Below are 16,922 nucleotides of genomic sequence, written 5' to 3'. Positions count from 1 at the left end.
CCTCACAGTTTAGATTGTATCTGGAGAAGACTTTTAACCCAACGAGTGGATGACATTTAAACTTAGCAGTTTATATAATATTATATAAAGAGGGAGTATGGTTCAGTAGTTTTGTACCGTGGACTTTGACTGTACTTGTGACTTCTCAGGTTGTTCAGTATTTTACCTCAGTTTGCCAGCTTAAACAGTAATTCAGTAGTGAATGGTCTAAGAATTTATTAATGGCAGAACAAAAGTACAATCGATGGTCGTTGTGGTGACTAGCATAGCATCAGGTTAAAAAAAGTATTTCATGAATGTGATTATCCCTGATACTTTCTTTAAATGGTAACAGTTCACACTTGCTAGGGGAATTGTGGTTTTGAATTTTTAAACAAGCAATTAAATCTTTGTTAATATTACAGTATTAAATACAGTTGTAATTTGAAGGCCCTTATTTTTCAAGTCTGTAAATTGTGAGCAGCTTCTTTGGTTATATGAATTAAGGATAAGGGAATAAGCTCTCAAAATTACTTTTATGTTTTTGGAGATGGAGTCTTGCTCTGTCACCCAGGCTGGAGTGCAGTGGGGTGATCTCGGCTTACTGCAACCTCTGCCTCTCAGGTTCAAGCGATTATTTTGCCTCAGCCTCCCAAGTAGCTGGGATTACAGGTGCCTGCCACCACGCCCAGCTAATTTTTGTATTTTTAGTAGAGACAAGGTTTCACCATTTTGGCCAGGCTGGTCTCAAACTCCTGACCTCAAGTGATCCCTCGCTTCGGCCTCCCAAAGTGCTGCGATTACAGATGTGAGCCACTGCATCCAGCCTCAAAATTACTTTTAATCCTGTGATTCTATTATTTTCACTTTCCTTTATAGCATGTAACACATTGCAGTTCGTGGTGTAAACAGCGGTTGGTTATTTTTTCTTAAAACCATTCGAGAATTTTTATGAATCTTATTTGAAGATACAAACTGTTAAGGAAAATGTTCCTTTTGTTTTTTCCTTCTAGTGAGAGAATTTATTAGGGGAATATCAGAAAAAAAAATTTATGTAAACTCTTTTTCCCCAAAGTTGTTTTCATTTCGCTGAATAGGATGATGGAAAGTGGAAGGCAAGTTTAATCTACTTTGACCTTGAATGTGATTCGCTACAGCTCCACTTCAGCTCAATTAGGTTCTCTCTGAGGCCTGTGCATGTTTATTTATTTACTTATTTTTTACTTAATCCCAAATGTGATAGTAAGGCTTACGTGTATTTGAAGCTGCACTTTCTTTGTTGCTTATGTTTTCCCTCCTTAGATATTAATCCGTTTAGGCTTTTGTCTTTGCTGTTGTCTTCATTAATTTCATAAGTTACAAGCGAAGTCCATCTGTACCTCATTTCATTTGTTTTTTAAATTTCCTTTCTCCACCACTTCTACTGTCTTTAATTATTTCATCTTTACTAGTCCCATTATGTTTGCAGAAATTTGCTTTCTTCAGATTATAAGAAAGTGTTAAAATCATTCAATCTGTTAGCAACTACCTATAAAAGCCATAAAAATTTGATAGTACCCAACTTTGTAATGAGTGACATTATTAGGCTTAATTTATTTTCTTCCATAGTAATTGCTTTTAACAAGGAAGAAGAGACAGATATGATCTAAATTGAATTTAATAAGCATTTTTACTTTGGCATTTTCCATAACAGCCCAGAAAATGCCTACTTGAGTAAACTATTGCTTAGCAAGTTAACAACTACTGGTAATATATTATCTAAATTGCACTTGCCTTTATTATAAGGTTAAATTCAAGGGTAGGAAGGAGGGAAATGTGAGAACAATCTAAAAGTTGCTTGTTTTTTTAAACCTAGGAATAAAATGTTTTTGAAGATACATGATTTTTTGGAGCGGTTGCTTTTCATGCAGTGAGTTTTATCCCCTTCTCCTAAGTGTAAAAAAAAAAACAATTTTTTAAAAACTGATCATGGTTTTTTTCACAAGCACTTCCAACACTGGCCAGTTATATAACCAGTAGCCTTTTTCATTATTTTTTCTTCTAAATTTGTATGGAGAGAAAAATATGTAGTGTCGTATAAACTGAACATGTTTAGAAAGTAAATCATCCTTTAAAATTTGTTTTTAAAATATGAGATTTATTTGAACGGGACAGATGAAGAATTTGAGATAAAATGAAGTGTGAATATAGATAATCTAATTTTTTGAAAAGGTATACTTTGGAAATATTGTGGGCTCAGTTACCACTGCAATAAAATGAGTCACATGAATTTTTTTTTTTTTTTTAATTTGAGATGGTGTCTCACTCTGTTGCTAGGCTGGAGTACAGTGGCGTGATGTCCGCTCACCGCAACCTCTGCCTCCCAGGTTCAAGCGATTCTCCTGCCTCAGCCTCCCAAGTAGCTGGGACTACAGGGACATGCCACCATGCCTGGCTAATTTTTTTGTATTTTTAGCAGAGATGGGGTTTCACTGTGTTAGCCAGGATGGTCTCCTGACTTTTTGATGCACCCATCTCTGTCTCCCAAAGTGCTGGGATTACAGGTGTGAGCCACTGCACCTGGCCGTCACATGAATTTTTGACTTCCCACTCCATATAAAAATGATATTTATACTATACTGTAGTCTGTTAAGTGTGCAGTAGCATTGTGTCTTTAAAAAACAATGTACATACCTTAATTTAAAAATTATTATTTTTTTATTTTTTTAAAGACGGGTTTTGCTGTATTACTCAGGCTGGACTCAAACTCTTGGGCTCAAGTGGTCCTCCCCTCCTGCCTCAGCTTCCTGAGTAGCTTGGACTACAGGCATGTACTACCATTCCTGGCTCTAAAAAATGCTTTATTACCAAAAAATGCCAATGATCATCTGAGCCTTCAGCGAGTGATAATCTTTTTACTGGTGGAGGTGGAGAGTGTTGGCTCAGTGTTGATGGCTGCTGCAGGGTGGGTTGCTGAAGGTTGTGGTAACTGTGGCAATTTCTTGAAATAGAACAACTGCATGAATTGACTCTTCCTTTTATGAAAGATTTCTCTGTAGCATGCAATGTTGTTTGATAGCACATTACCCGCAGAACTTCTTTCAAAATTGGAGTCAATCATTATAAACCTTGCTGCTTAGTTTATGGAATATTCTAAAATCCTTTGTTGTCATTTCGCCAGTGTTCACAGCATCTTCATCAGCAGATTTCATGTCAAGAAACTACTTTCTTTGCTCAACCATAAGAAGCAACTCCTTATCCATTCAAGTTTTATCATGAAATTGCAGCAATTCAGTCACATCTTCAGGCTCCACTTCTAATTCTAGTTCTCTTGCTATTTCCACCACATCTGCATTATTCCTTCCACTCAAGTCTCAAACCCCTGAAAGTCATCCATGAGGGCTAGGGTCTGCTTCCCAATGTTAATGTTGAATTTTTTTTTTTTTTTTTTTTTTTTTAAGGCTGGTCAAGTGAAGGAGTAGGAGTGAGAGAAGGAGCAAACAAATCTATAACTGGTTGTGATCAGTTAGTTGTAAACACCATTGCACTCACCAGCCTAATGTTGATATTTTTACTTTTTCCCATGAGTCACAAATGTTCTTAATGCGATCTAGGATGGTGAATCATATTCACTGTACTTTGCCCAGATCCATCCGAGGAATCACTATCTATGGCAGCTACAGCCTTAGAAAATGTAATTCATAAGTAAGTCGGAAGTTGAAATAATTGCTTGATCCATAAGCTGCAGATGGATCAAAGATGCTGTTGTTGATGTTATGCTGGCAGGCATGAAAACAACATTGATCTCTGTACATCTCTGTCAGAGCTCTTGAGTGACCAGTGCATTGTCCAAGAGCAGTAACATTTTGAAAGAAATCTTTTTTTCCTGAGCAAGGCTTAGCAGTAGTCTCAGCAGTGGGCTTAAAATTTTCAGTAAACTGGCTGGGCGCAGTGGCTCACACCTGTAATCCCAGCACTTCGGGAGGCCAATGTGGGTGGATCACCTGAGTTCAGGAATTCGAGACCAGCTTGGCCAACATAACGAAACCCTGTCTCTACTAAAAATACAAAAATGAACTGGACGTGGTGGCACATGCCTATAATCCCAGGTACTTGTGAGGCTGAGACAGGAGAATCGCTTGAACCCAGGAGGCGGAGGTTGCAGTGAGCTGAGATTGGGCCACTGCACTCCAGCCTGGGCAACAGAGCAAGACTACATCTCAAAAAAAAAAAAAAAAAATCAGTAAACCATGCCGTAAACAGATTAGCTGTTATCCAGGCTTTGTTCCACTGAGCATAAGCAGAGTAGATTTAGCATAATCCTTTTTTTGTTTGTTTGTTTGTTTTGTTTTTAAGAGACAGGAGTCTCACTATGTTGCCCAGCCAGCCTTGAATGCTTGTGCTCAAGTGATTGTCCCAACTCAGCCTCCTAGTAGCTGAGACTGCAGATGTGCACCATTACACCTGACTTGTATAGTTCTTAAGGGTCTTAGGATTTTCAGAACAGTAAATGAGCATTGGCTTCAATGTAGAGTCACCAGCTGCCTTAGCCCCTAACAAGAGAGGCAACCTGTCCTTTGAAGCAAGGCATCATCTTGTCCTTTCTAGCTATGAAAGTCCTAGGTGGTAACTTCTTCCAACCTAAGACTGCTTCCTCTCCTGTGAAAATTTGTTGTTTAGTGAAGCCACCTTCATCATTGAGCGTAGCTCAGTCTTCTGGATAACTTGCTGTAGCTTCTGTAAAAGCACTTGCTGCTTTCCCTTGCATTTTTACGTTTTGGAGATGGCCTCTTTCCTTAAACCTCATGAACCAACTTCTGTTAGCTTCAGACTTACTTTGCACTCTGATCAATTCTCTTGGCCTTCCTAGAATTGAAGACCAGGAGGCATCTTGGGTCTTGGTCTGGATTAGGTTTTTGCTTATAGGAATGTTGTGGCTGGTTTGATCTTCTATCCAGACCACTAAACCCTTCTCTGTATCAGCAATAAGGTTGTTTAGCTTTCTTATCATTTATGTGTTCACTGGAAAAGTACTTTTAATTTCCTTCAAGAACTTTTCCTTTGCATTCACAACTTGCTGTTTGGTGCAAGAGACCTAGCTTTTGGCCTGGAGGCTTTTAACTTACCTTTCTCACTGAGCTTAATCATTTCAAGCTTTTGATTGAAAGTGAGAGATGTCCAACATCTTTTCTCCTGAAAACTTAGAGGCCATTGTGGGGTTATTAACTGGCCTAATTTCAACATTGTTGTGTTTCAGTGAATAGGGAGGCCGGAGGCGAGGGAGAGAGACAAGGAAGCAGCTGGTTGGTGGAGTGGTCAGAACACACACCACTTTTATGGATTAAGTCTTCTGTGGGTGCAGTTCATGGTACCCCAAAACAATTTCAATAGTAACAGCAATTTCAATAGCACAGATCATCATAAACAAGTATAGTAATGATGAAAAAGTTAAAAATATTGCAAGAATTACCAAAATTGTGACAGACATGAAGTGAGTACATGGTTTTGGGAAAACAGCACTAAAAAGACTTGCTTGACATAGGGTTGCCCCAGACTTTGAATTTGTAAACAAACAAAAACCCCCAAAGTATCTGTGAAGCACCATAAAGCACAGCACAATAAAACAAGGTATGCCTGTATATTACAACCCTGCTTAATTTGGGTTTCCAAGGGAAAAGAGAAACTCAGACTTTCCTTACATCTTTCTTGACTGTTTTCTTCCTACCCATTCTGTTTTCTCAGCAGCCTGTGCACAGAAACAGTACTTAACCACACACTGTATTATAATAATCTGTTTACTTGATTCTCTCCCCTGGTACACTGATTATAAGCTCCTTGAGGACCTTGTCAGATGATTTTCGTATCTCCAGGTCCTAAGGTAAATATCTGGCATGTAATAAGCAACTCAGTGAATAAGACATGCTCCGTGCCTTTTTTATTCATCAAACACATGTTCAGTGTAAATATGTCAGGTATTGTACTTACCTTTTTCCTAAGGCTACAGAAGTATAAGATGTACAGGAGGATCCCCACCAAAGGCAGCAGAATGAGAGTCAGAGACTTCACTTTAAATCCCAGTCCTACTAATTATTACTAATTATTAGTAGTGATAATTTGTTATTAATTATTGAGTGACTTTCGCCAAGCTGTTTAACTTCTCAAAGCCTACTTTCCTTCACTGATATAACAGAGAATAACAGTACCTGCTTTACAGGGTGGTTGTGAGGATTACATGGGATTATGTACCATCTGTAAAGCACTTAATACATATGTGACAGCACTCAAAAGTAAGAACTACCTTTAGTGGTTTAATAAGAAAAAGAAACAGATTTGGATAACAGATAATGGACGGAGCCCTGGACAGGTATCTCAGAGGAAGGGACACAATTCTTGCAGGAAGGTTTAAGGCAATGATAAACAAAAGGAACAATACAAAGGAATGAGAGCAGGGTATAGCGCATGGGAAATAAAAGTTTAGGGTAGTTAGCACATTGGGCATCTGGTAAAGAGATAAGAGATGAGGGAGAGAGGTAGATTGAGGCCATTTATGGAAGTGTTATTAATTTCATCCTCTCCCCACTCTGTGGGATAGTGGGTGGTTATTGCCTTTTTAGTGATAATCTGAGGCTGGTGAATAAGTGACTTGCCTCACGCCACATGGTGAGTAGCAGAGCCAATGTTCAACTTCTGAATTCTCCGTGCTCCCCACTATACCATGATGCCAAATCCTAGCTTTTTACTAATAAGAGGAGGTTACTTGATGTTTTAATGTGTCTGAGCCATAGATTTTGATGTGAGCATTATCAAAACTGATTTTTAAAAATAGGACCAATATAACAAAGTTTTACTGATTATTACATTTACTTAATCAGATATGAATGTTCCATTCATTCATGTATTTAAATATTCCCACTGCTTCACTTTTTGGCTAGCCTGAAAATACATGTATTAAAAAATAAAAATAGGCCGGGCGCGGTGGCTCAAGCCTGTAATCCCAGCACTTTGGGAGGCCGAGGTGGGTGGATCACGAGGTCAGGAGATCGAGACCATCCTGGCTAACACGGTGAAACCCCATCTCTACTAAAAATACAAAAAACTAGCCGGGCGAGGTGGCGGGCGCCTGTAGTCCCAGCTACTCGGGAGGCTGAGGCAGGAGAATGGTGTGAACCCGGGGGGCGGAGCTTGCAGTGAGCTGAGATCCGGCCACTGCACTCCAGCCTGGGCGACAGAGCGAGACTCCGTCTCAAAAAAAAATAAAAAAAATAAAAATAAAAATAAATATGGTTAGTATTTTTGTGAAATAATTGTTCGAGATTTTCTCCCCTGCTCCTCATATCTTATATTGCCTGTGGATTAGGCAAATTTGAATGGATGAACTTGCCTTCACTGGACACAGATTGCAGTTTGGAAGATTTTCCCTCCTTTAAAATAAGGTTCTAAGGACATTTTTAGAAATGGACCTATAGAACAGTAGAGAGAGGAACCTATACTGGTATTGAAGAGCATCTCCAAATAGTAACTCACAAGTGATACAAATGGTAGGAGAGCAAACTATGAGACACATTTCTACTAAATCCACAGGATGTTAGACTATTAACTAAATAATTGTTACCCATGAAAGCTTATGTTCTAAAAAAGGTGATTTGGCTGGGCTTGGTGACTCCTACCTGTAATGCCAGCACTGTGGGTGGCCAGGGTAGGCAGATCACTTGAGCCCAGGAGTTCAACACCAGCCTGGACAACATGGCAAAACCCTGTCTCGACTGAAAACACACACACACACACACACACACACACACACACACATTAGCTGGGCGTGGTGGTGTGTGCCTGTAGTCACAGCTACACGGAAGGCTGAGATGGGAGGACTGCTTGAACCCAGGAGTTGGAGGCTGCAGTAATCCATAATCATGACACTGCACTCTATCCTGGGCAACAAACTGAGACCCTGTCTCAAAAAAAAAAAAATTATCTCCTTTTATTCACTAACATTAAAATAGATTGAAATAGACAACTACAGAACTTCTCTGTGTCAATAAAAATCTTTTCTATAGTGACAATTGAAAAGCCTTTTATCCTCTAGTCCTTTTAACAATTCACAGGAGGCTTTTACCAGTCTAACTAACAGAAATTTAGGTCTGCATGCTTTAAAATCTCAGGGTCAAAATTTATCCTTTTTTAAAGTTGGCTCTGTGAGGCATGTTTTCCTGCCTCCTTCCCCAACCCTCTGTATCCAACCATTGCCAGAAATACTAATACCTCTCTGAAATATCTTCACGATTCTTTTTACTGTATCTAAGACCTTAATGTAAGAATACAAATTTGATTCCTTTCATATTTTTACATCTTAAAACTTTGTTTAGATTGTGACCCTTCTTCTCATATTCCAATCTCAGACACTTTAATTTCCTATTTGAATGCTGTTATCACTGGCTTTTTAGATCTCTCACTTCCAAAATTTTTCTAGCTTAGTGTACCAACCCTCTGTGAACTGTCTGCTACTTTTGCCCCACGAGAGATATACCAGATTTCAACTGATTTAATTCTATAAAGATAAAAATTTCTATAAAATATGCATATTGATTAATTTTTAAATTCTATAGTCAAAGCAATATTTAGGAATATAAAAATATATTAAGTATAACTTTAGTGTATTATAAAATATTCAAAAGATTTTTAAATTTCGGGCTGGATTTAGACATACGGCATAGGTTAACAAATTGATTATAAGCTGGTAAATTTAAAGAATCTAGAATTTCTTGCTTTGGCTAAGTATTTCCCTTGAAGATACTTCTCCCCTGTGAGGGGGAAACATGATACAACTGTACAAAAATTTCAGGAATATAATACCCACTTCACTCCTCTGAGAAAATTCAAGAAGGGATTTTGGCCAAATAACAAGTGACCTAGAACAGAGATCACAAGATGAAAGGGACAGAAATAATGGGAAATGACAGACTCTTTGGGAATGTATTATGTAAATACTAAGTATGGTTTTTAACCAAAGGATGCATAGTTCAGAGAAAAATAATATTTACAATATGATAAGTAAGTCAGGGCAGAACCTCAAAACTGTGGGAACAAAAGGAAGTAACAAGCCGGGCGCGGTGGCTCATGCCTGTAATCCCAGCACTTTTTAAGAGGCTGAGGCGAGTGGATCACTTGAGGTCGGGAGTTCGAGACCAGCCTGACCAACATGGAGAAACCCCATCTCTACTAAAAGTAAAAAATTAGCCGGGTGTGGTGGTGGGCGTCTGTAATCCCAGCTACTAGGGAGGCCAAGGCAGGAGAATCGCTTGAACCGGGGAGGCGGAGGTTGCGGTGAGCCGAGATTGCTGGCAACAAGTGCGAAACTCCATCTCAAAAAAAAAAAGGAAGTAACAGCTTTCCAATTAAGGCGAGGAGAGGAAAAAGCACCAATATGCACATGAAAAGATGCTCAACATCATTAGTCATTAAAGAAATGTACATCAAAACCAAAATGAGATACAATTTTTTCACACTCACTGGGATGGCTATAATCAAAAAGACAAACATCAAGTGTTGGAAAGGATGTGAAGTATTGAAACTCTCATCCCCTACTAGTGACAATGTAAAATGGTACAACTACTTTGGAAAACAATTTGACAGTTTCTTAAAAAGTTAAACATAGAAATACCGTATGTCTCAGTAATTAAGTATATTTTCACACAAACACTTTTACAGGAATGTTCATAGCAGCATTCTACACAATAGCTAATGAAGTAACAGCCCAAATGTCCTCCTGCTGTCGAATGAATAGATAAAACATAATATAGCCATATAATGGAATATTATTTGGCAATAAAAACAAAGTACTGATTCCTGCTATAACATGTATGAAGCTTGAAAATGCAAGTTAAGGAATCTAGTTACAAAAAAAACACACATGTTGTATGATTCCATTTATAGGAAATGTCCAGAATAGGTAAACTTACAGAGACAGAAGTTAGATTAATGGTCGTTTGGTCTGGATAGGGTTGGGGGAGAGTGAGATGGGGATTGCCTGCTGATGGGTAGAGGGTTTCTTTTAGTGGGGAGACCAAAATGTAAAATTAGATTGTGGTGACAGCCACACAACAGTGTGACTATATTAAATGAACACTTTAAATGAGCGAATTATATGATATTGTCTTAGTGTGTTTCATGCTGCTATAACAGAATACCACAGACTGGGTAATTTATAATGAACTGAAATTTATTGACTCATGCTCTGGAAAGTCCAAGACCAAGGTGCCAGCATCTGCTGAGGGCCTTCGTGCTGCATCTTCCCATAGCAGAAGGGCAGAGAGGGTAAGAGGGAGTGAGCGAGAAGGGGACCAAACTCCCTGTTTTGTTACAAACACTCCTGATAATGAGATTAATCCATTGATGAGGGTGGCCTAATTACCTAATGGGGCCTAATTACCTCTAATTAGTCCCCCACCTCCCAATGATGTTGCGTTGGGGATTAAGTTTCCAACAGATGCTTTTTGGGAGGATATAGTCAAACTACGGCAAGTCTGTAGTTTATGTTTCAAAATGTATTTTTTTAAAAAGGAACTAGTATTGATAACACACAGCAGCTTGCATGAATCTCCAAGGCATTAGGCTAAATGAAAAAAAGGCAGTCTCAAAAGTTTATATATGATTCCATTTATGTTTTCTAAATTATTGAAGATCATGACACATTTACTATTCAAAGTATGTGTGTGTATACATACATACACAATAAAAACAATGTTTTTTAAAAATTCCAGAACACAGTATATATAATAATGGTTTCTAGTTTAATGTCTAGATTTAAAACTTTAGGAAATGTTACATTCCGCTTACATTAAGCAGTTAACCTTTGACTGTAACAGGAAATCAATATAGGCTCTTAAAATATTGGAAATGTTCACAGTAGTCTCTTAGTCCCCCTAATTCCCCCTTTAACCCCTTAGTTTCTAATTTGGTGTTTAGGCCAATTTTCTCCCCTTCTTGTTAAGAAGATAGTCTCTTAGGGTCATGTTTATTTTTCCAAAACCATCTTTAAAATGAAGAAAATGTGAAATATGTTTCCACAGTGCATGAAGAATCATTTGGATTATCCACAAAACCAAAGAATGACATAATTTTTTTTTTTTTTTTTTTTTTCTGAGACAGGGTCTCCCTTCTCCCCTCTGTCACCCAGGTTACCAAGTGCAGTGTCATGATTATGGCTCATTGCAGCCTCAGCCTCCTGGACTTAAACAATTCTCCCACCTCAGCCTCCCAAGTAGCTGGGACTATAGACATCCACTACCACGCCAGGCTAATTTTTAATTTTTTTGTAGAGACAAATCTCCCTATGTTGCCCAGACTGGTCTTGAACTCCTAGGCCCAAGCAATCATCCCACCTCCGCCTCCCGAAGTGCTGGGATTATATAGGCATGAGCCACTCTGTCACCCAGGCTGGAGTACAGTGGCACAATCTCAGCTTACTGCATCCTCTACCTCCTGAGTTCAAGCAATTCTCCTACCTCAGCCTCCCAAGTAGCTGGGATTACAGCCTCCCACTACCAACCCTGGCTAATTTTTGTATTTTTGGTAGAGACGGGGTTTCACCATGTTGGACAGGCTGGTCTCAAACTCCTGATCTCAAGTGATCCACCTGCCTCGGCCTCCCAAAGTGTCAGGATTGCAGGCATGAGCCAGCACACCTGGCTAGCCCGTAATCTTCTTTATACATAATTTTCTTCAGTAGTATTTACAACAGCCTCAAGATCCATCCTCCTTTGTTATTTCTTGGTGAGATTTTTTTTTCTTTTTTTTAACTGTATAAGTACAGTCCTCTTGTATCATTTATACTTTTCTTGGCTGACCAGTTTGTGGATTTGGCCCAATAAACTGTCTTTATATTATACTTTGGGCTTTAAAAAATGTACTCTGGTATTATGCTCACTATGTTCTCACTATTATAGGCTGAGAAGAAAATTACAGCTATAGGTTGTATAAGTTATAGGCTGTGAATTAGAATTTTAACTTCACTGCTGAGTTCTTCAACTTCTAGTGAATTTATCTCCACATATGTGGAAGAATTTCGACACAACTTGATCTAATGAATTCAGAACACAGTTTACCTCATTTGCATTTTCTTTATACAAATCTGAGCTCAAACAAAAAAGTGGTATTATAAGAACATTTCTCTTGCTTGGGACACTCCACTAAATACCACTGGTTTGCTCAGGGGCCTCCGTTAATCTAATACTTATTCCTAGCATATGTACTGGATTTTGAAGGACATTGTTGGAGTACCCAGTATTAGTGGCAGACCTGCCTATACCTTCTACTATCTCTCTGCACCTTTTCTGGCTGCTGTTATCTGGCTTTTTTTTTTTTTTTTTTTTTTTTTTGAGGTGGAGTTTCACTCTTGTTGTCCACAATGGCGCGATCTCGGCTCACTGCAACCTCCGCCTCCCAGGTTCAAGCAGTTCTCCTGCCTCAGCCTCCTGAGTAGCTGGGATTACAGGCGTGTGCCACCATGCCTGGCTAATTTTTGTATTTTTAGTAGAGAGGGGGTTTCATCATATTGGTCAGGCTGGTCTTGAACTCCTGACCTCAGGTGATCCGCCCACCTCGGGCTCCCAAAGAGCTGGGATTACAGGCGTGAGCCACCACGCCCAGTCTTGTCTAGCTGTCTTTTCTTTAAAACAAGTCAGATGGATCAAAGAGGCGATTGCTAAGTAAATTCACCTACATTTCTTCAGGATTTGTGTGTTGTTTTTCTGCTCCCATAGGCATGTTTGGCTCTGCATTTTCACTACTTTCTACCTTAATTACCATTTTCTTCCTTCTAGTATCTAGACTTGTTGGGGAGAATTGGAATGACAGCATTACAGTCATAGTTTCAATTATTGTTTTCCCTCTGTTTCCTTCTCTAGTATTCTGAGCCCTTGGTCTCAGGTGCTTTCTCTTTCCATTGGCTTTTAGGAAAGTTCATCCTTCTATCTTCAAGTCTTATGTTTTGATGAGGACTTTGTTTCTTTGTTTCCACCATCAGCCTTTATTGAAACTAATCCTGAATTTTGCTCTCTTGGTATTTGTCTTTGAAATCACTTCATCATGAGTCAGTTAACAAACATGTTGAGGCCAGGCATGGTGGCTCACACCTGAAATCCCAGCACTTTGGGAGGTCAAGGTGGGCGGATCACCTGAGGTCAGGAGTTCGAGACCAGTCTGACCAACATGGTAAACACTGCCTCTACTAAAAAGACAAAATTAGCCAGCTGTGGTGGCACATGCCTCTAATCCTAGCTACTCAGGAGGCTGAGACAGGAGAATCGCTTGAACCTGGTAGGCGGAGGTTACAGTGAGCCGAGATGATCACGCTATTGCACTCCAGCCTAGACAACAAGAGTGAAACTCCTTCTCGAAAAAATAAAAGTGTTGAGCATTTTATAAAATGTTACATGAAGCTGTATATTACATGAAGTTATAATTGTCACAGCAACATTAAAGTTCTTGTCTCAAAATGCTTATAATGGGCAGATAGGACCCCTGCCCCCCTCATGCCCCTATACCTGCTCCTCTCATTCTTTTTTTTTTTTTTTTTTTTTTGAAACGGAGTCACTCTGTTGCCCAGGCCGGAGTGCAGTGGTGTGTCTCAGCTCACTCACTGCAACCTCTTTCTCCTGGATTCAGGCAATCCTCGTGCCTCAGCCTCCCAAGTAGCTGGGACTACAGGCACACACCGCCATGCCTGGCTAATTAAAAACTTTTAAGTTTGTGTGGAGACAGAGTCTTCTGTGTTTTCCAGCCTGGTCTGGGCTCAAGCGGTCCTCTTGCCTCAGCCTCCCAAAGTGCTGGGATTACAGACATGAGCCACTGCGCCCAGCCACCTCCTTTCATTCTTAATCCTGGCAGCTATGTTACAGCTGGGAGTAGGGGAGTAGGGGAATCTCACAGCCATGAAAATTGATACCACCATAAATTCACTCATTTCCAATGGTGTTGTATTGTCAACACTATTTAGACATTCTATGTGATTCTAGTTAGCCTCCATTCCTTACAGAGCTAAAATGCTTAAGACCTCAATTCTCCATTCTCATATAGCTAAACCTTCTACTTCACAGAGTGAACTGTATTTCTAATATTCGTAAGTTCTTACCAGCATCTGTGTTAACATCTATCCTTTACCACTTTCCTTGTTGTCATTCAATATTGATCCATACACCTGTGCTCTAGAACCTTTCTTGCTTCCTAACTCTTGTGATTTCTACTTTTTTATTGACTCCTTCCCTCTTGATGTATTACAATATTCAATCTCTCTGTCACTCTTTCCTTGTCTTTCTCACCGATTTTTGCTCAGCCTTCCAAATAATTCTCAAATGTGTCCCGTTCTTGCCATCTTCGCTGCTACTATCCTAGTCCATTGTTAATTTTTTGTCTAACCTCCTAAAGCCATCTATTACAGTAATTACTAGAGGAATTTTTCTCATATGTAAATCTCATCCTATTGCTCCCTCATTTAAAACCCCCTAATGTCTCCCCATGCTGACAAAGTCTGTACTGCTTAGCAGGTCGTACGTGTACCTACATGATCTAGAACATCCTAGCTTAATAGCTTCTTTGTTAATTACTCTTTCGTACATACTGCACACTAGATATAATGAATGTTCTTGCATGTCTTTATTGCTTTAACACATCTGTTCCGTCCTCTTGGAGTGTTCTTCAGTTACCTAGCAAACAATCTTCATGTTAAGACTCAGTTCAAATACCACTTCTTCCTTAATCACTATGATCACTCCAGGGAATGGAATGGAATATACATACTACCGTACTCTATGTCTACACCTCCAATACAGTACTTTAGTCACCCAGTGGAATCACTTGTCTTACCCTTATGTACTGTAAGCCCCTTAGGGGTAGCTCCTGTTCTCTATTCATCTTTATGTATCTCCAGTGCCTAGCACATAATCTGATATTTATAGATGATTAGTAAATATTTGTTGAATTAATATGTTGATTAATTAAAAGATAATACAAGGCAGCTTATACCCAACAGTTGAGAAAAGGTTAAACTAAAATATAAAGGGGCTTGAATGTCAAGCTGAAGTTTTTTGAGTTCATCCTATAAGCCAACAGGTCCAAATAAGTAAACCACAATCTATTTATAAATGTCTACACTACACCATTAGCTTCTGCTACCACCATCACCACCATCATCCCCCAGCCTGAGATTTCAAAGTAGTAACAAAGGTAGAGCCTACAAAGGCAGCCCTTCCCCCTTGCTTTCAGGGACTCAGATTAGTACCCCACACATGATGTAGATTACAAATAAACAAGTGAAAATGATCTTCACAAAATGGTTGGGGTCTCCTGGCAGTGTCACTTGGAAAGCTTTCAAAGTATTTATTTTGTTGTTTAAGCAATGATGCAAACTGATAAAGGCAGAATTTTAGGATTATTGGTATGGAGGAAAATGTAGGATTGTTTGAAGATGGGAGAATTGGTGGCATTTGAACTGTTTTAATGGTCTAGGCTGAAAAGGATGAGAATCTAAATGATGGCAGTGCAATGGAATAGATTGGTGTGGAAGCATACTGAAGCTACAGTTAACTGGATTTAATGACTAAATATTGAGACTGAGGGAGGGAGAGGGAAGAATCAGGTTGGAAGTACATGTGCTTACTACTTCTGTGTACCCACTTTCTCTGTGAGTGACAGCATTCTTTTCTTCTTTTTAATGTTAGGTATATTAAATCCTGCTATTTTATCTCTGGAATGTCTCTCCTCCATTTTCCCTACCCATTTTTGTACTTTTTCCATGAACTAATCATCCTTCAAGATTTAGCTCAGTTATCCCCTTGACAACATCCCTGACCACTGCTTTATTTTTATTTATTTATTTATTTATTTAGAGATAGAATCTCACTCTGTCACCCATGCTGGAGTGCAGTGGTGCCATCTCAGCTCACTGCAGCCTCTGCCTCCCAGGTTCAAGCAGTTCTGCCTGTGCCTCCTGAGTAGCTGCGATTATAGGCACCCAGCACCACACCTGGCTGATTTTTGTATTTTTAGTAGAGACAGGGTTTCACCATCTTGGCCAGGCTGGTCTTGAACTCCTAACCTTGTGATCCACCTGCCTTGGCCTCCCGAAGTGCTGGGATTACAGATGCAAGCCACTGCGCCCGGCCTGTTTTTGTTCTTTCCTTCTTGAGCCTCACAGTATTTGTACTTACACTGTAATAATTATTTTATTGTTTCATAATTGTGTATTTTTCCCCTCTGAACTTCTTGAGAGCAAATGGTCACTGTTTTGATACCCATAGTGCCTAGCATGTACCTGACATATAGTAGGCATTCGGAGTCTTGGTTGAATTAATAATAATAACTATTACTGCTATCCTAGAGTTAACCTTAGAGATGTTTGCACATGGACAGACTGCGGTGGTCTATTAATGAGTCTGCCTGCCTGTCTCTAATATATCTGGCATTTATTTCATTTTGCATTTTGTACCCATGTTTCCTTGCCTAAAATACTGCTTTCGTTTTTAGACTTCTACATAGAGAATTTCAGTTGTTTTCCATCTCCTTTAGACTTCCTTATTTGCCTTCGAAGATTTTCCTAATATGACCCAGTCTTCCCAAGTAAATCTTCCCAGACATGTGCTGTATTTATTCCTTCTCTGTGATTTTGAGCCCTCCATGATTTTTTTTTTTTTTTTTTTTTTTTTTTTTTTGAGACGGAGTCTCGCTCTGTGGCCCAGGCTGGAGTACCGTGGCCGGATCTCAGCTCACTGCAAGCTCCGCCTCCCAGGTTCACGCCATTCTCCTGCCTCAGCCTCCCGAGTAGCTGGGACTACAGGCGCCCGCCACCTCGCCCGGCTAGTTTTTTGTATTTTTTAGTGGAGACGGGGTTTCACCGTGTTAGCCAGGATGGTCTCGATCTCCTGACCTTGTGATCCACCCGCCTCGGCCTCCCAAAGTGCTGGGATTACAGG

At 39.6% G+C, this 16,922-nt stretch overlaps 1 protein-coding gene across 13 annotated transcripts in view; it reads left to right on the top strand.

Moving 5' to 3' along the window:
* The window catches only part of SLC12A6 (solute carrier family 12 member 6), a 103,268-nt gene that overhangs the window by 21,737 nt on the left and 64,609 nt on the right, over positions 1 to 16,922 (top strand). The gene's annotated exons all lie outside the window — the stretch shown is intronic.

The sequence above is a fragment of the Macaca mulatta genome, chromosome 7, assembly GCF_049350105.2.
Source record: "Macaca mulatta isolate MMU2019108-1 chromosome 7, T2T-MMU8v2.0, whole genome shotgun sequence".
Taxonomy (NCBI): Eukaryota; Metazoa; Chordata; class Mammalia; order Primates; family Cercopithecidae; genus Macaca; species Macaca mulatta.
The sequence above is the reverse complement of the archived record's forward strand: the minus strand, read 5'-3'. Positions and strand labels throughout refer to the sequence as shown.